A 3,355-nucleotide genomic window follows, 5' to 3' on the forward strand; every position below is an offset into this window, starting at 1 on the left:
CTGGCAGCTTCAATATTAAGGGATCAAAGTGCTTGGAATAGGATATTCCAGAAGTCAAATGAACTGGGATTAAAACTCAGAATCACCTACCCAGCAAAACTGAGTATAATGCTTCAAGGGAATAAATAGTCATTCAATGATATAGAAGACTTCCAAGAATTCATGTTGCAAAGACCAGAACTGTATAGAAAATTTGACTTTCAAGCACAAAAATCAAGAGAAGCTTGAAAAGGTAAACAAGAAAGAGAAATCATAAAAGATTTTCTAAAGCTGAACTGTTTACATTCCTGCATGGAAAGAAAGTATCTATAACTCTTGAGACTTTTCTCAGTATTTGAGTAGGTGGAGAGATAGTACACACACACACACACACACACACACACACACACACACACACGCACATACACACACACATAGACAGAGAGGGCAGGTTGTGTTGAATCAGAAGAGATGATATCCACAAAAAAGATATAAAAATTAGGGGGTGAGGGAAGAAAATACTGGGAGGAAAAAGGGAGAAATGGAATAGGGCAGGCTATAACTCATAAAAGAGATAAAGAAAAAATCTTGCTCAATGGAGGAGAAAAGGGAGAAGGGGAGAGGGGAAAAGTGAAAAGAGGGAATAACATGCTCACTAAACTTGGTATGAAAATCTATCTTACACTACAGGAAAATAGTGAAGAAAGCTTCAAGTGGAGTGAGGAGGATGATAGAAGGGAGGCAAGTGGGAGAAGGGAGTAACTAGAAATAAACATTTTTGGGAAGGGACAAGGTCAAATGAGGGAATAAAAATATAAGGGGGGATAGAGTAGGATAGAGGGCAATATAGTTAATATTAGACAACATGATTATTATGGAAGTCTTTTGCAAAACGACACATATATAGCATGTGTTGAATTGTGTGCCTTCTCAGTGTGGATGGGTAGGGAGAGAGAGAGGGAAAGGAGGTCTAATTCAAGGTATTAGAAACGAATGTTGAGAATCGTTATTGCGTATAACTGGGAAATAAGAAACACAGGTAATGGGGTATAGAAATTGATCTTGCCCTACAAGAAAAGAGAGAAGATAGGGATAAGGAAAGGGTGGGATGTGACAGAAGGGAGGGCTCATTGAGGGAAGGGGTAGTCAGAATGCAAGATATTAGGGGGTGGGGGAGGGAAGAGATGGGGAGAAAAATTGGACATGTTACAAAGTGATGTAAAAGCAATTGGTATTAAAACAATTCACTGAATTAATTACTGAGACTAAATCAGAAACATCTTTAGTTTGGGGAAATGAATTTTAGTCTAAGTCTCCTAGAGGCAGGTAACTTTGGCTAAAATTTGGCATTGATGGAAAAGATAAGGTTTTAATGATAAATTTGATTTTATGATTGTTATTTAAGCAGGAACTAGAACAGGTATAGAAAGGCATGTAAGCCACTTAAGACTTGCCTCAAAAGATGTTCCTTAGCCAATGTGAAATTATAGTCATATCTGAAACCTGGTTATTGAAACTTGCTATTTTAAGATGTTATGAGACTATTAACTGACTGTTCTTCTGAGTCTAACCCCAGGTATGGATAGCAACAAAAGCAGTCTAAGCCTCCAATCCATGATGCCAGTAAGCCTGTGAGATGCTGGTATGAACTGGAAAAGGTGATCTTATAGGAAGGGTGGGAGAGAGGCTGTTCAGCCTGGGCTGAGGTAGGATTCTCCTGACTCAGTTTCTCCACTGACACCTGGAAGACTCTAAGTCTCAGTGAATGCAAGTTGACAATCTACTCCTACCTGGAACTGACATGATGTTGGGGAGATATTGTTTCCCTGCAATGTCCCTACTCTTAGAGGCAATTTCCTATAGTCAAAAGGTTTGTAAGCTTAATACCAGTACTATTAAATTATAGATGGTTGCTAGGGGAACATCCAAGGTCAAGTCTAAAATTAAGCTATTAGGTTTAGGACTTTAGACCAACAACAATAAGTTAGGGTCCTTTAATTCTTAGTAATAGTGGGGAGACAATTAGGTCAAGGGCTTATGAAGTTAGCATACGTAGTTATTATTTGTGTCTCAGCTGGTTAATGTTAAAAAAATCCCTTTGTGGTCTATATTGTAAATGCTTTAAAAGAAATATCACCTGATAAAAAGTTGGAATTGTGTTATGTAATATAAACTGTGTTAAAAATGAAAAATAAAAAAAATTTTTAAAATTCTTTTTCTTGCTGTAGGAAATGCATCCTAGACTTTATCTGAGGCTTCATGTTGGAATAATGACTCTCATTTTAAAAGTCCTTGCTTTTGTTCAACTGAAGATGTGAGAAAACTTTAGAAACCTAGAGAAGGGTGCAATGTTTGTTTTTTCTTCTTCAAATTACATCATAGCCACTACATTCCTATAGTCCTTTCTTTATGCACCAATCAACGTACCCATTTATTCTTCCCTCCTCCAAACTGGTCCAGAGCACATTCCTCGATGTAAAGGGGAAAATATCTACTCTCCCAAATGAGACATTTAATAGCATGGGAGAATTGTTATGTTGCAATGCTCCTGCAAACAAAGAAAAAGCAGTGAGAGCTATCAAGACACAATGTAAAGAATTTTGAACTGGAGCTAGAAAACTGAGGTTTCTGGCCTGCCTCTGACAATTATTTGTTTTGTCATCATAAACAAATTCTTCATTTCTATAACTCTCACTTATTCATTTGTAAAATGGGAATAATTATTATGGTACTATCCAACTCACTTGTGTTAATAAAATAAGTACCCTGTAGATATAACCACTCCTCCTTAATAACTGATAACTATTTGTTGTTTTTGGAAGGGGTCACATTTTGTAAAGGGTATGTTTGTTGGAAAGTATTTGTTATGGCAACACAAACTATATCAATGATTTTTCTTAAAGGAAATGATTCAGAAAACTTTAAAATGCTTTACTGAATTGACCATGTACTTGAAAGGACAGGATTTGGGATTCAAAGACCTAGCCTCAAAGCCAGGCTCTTTTACACGCTACCTATCTGAGCTTGATGTTGAGTAAGTCAAAATGTCAATGGGCCTTTTGTTTTCTCCCCTGGTCAACGTGAGGATTGGACCAGATGTTTTTTTTTTCGGTGCAAAAATCATATCATCATATAAGAAAGTAATATCATTATTGCTTTGGCAAGATAATTGTATTATATCATCGTCATCTTTCTGCTAACCATGACACTTGATATATATCTTTTCAATATATGAGTAGCACCTAGAGAGTCAGACCCATACATATTTAATGCAGTCTTCATCCCTTCCCTAGAAAATATGTTGAGGGTGCCTATCAATCTGTCTCTTCTCACAGAATCACAGAATTATGCAATTGGAAAGGTCCTCAGTCACCAT

This window comes from Notamacropus eugenii, chromosome 6 (genome assembly GCF_028372415.1).
Source record: "Notamacropus eugenii isolate mMacEug1 chromosome 6, mMacEug1.pri_v2, whole genome shotgun sequence".
NCBI classification, from domain to species: domain Eukaryota; kingdom Metazoa; phylum Chordata; class Mammalia; order Diprotodontia; family Macropodidae; genus Notamacropus; species Notamacropus eugenii.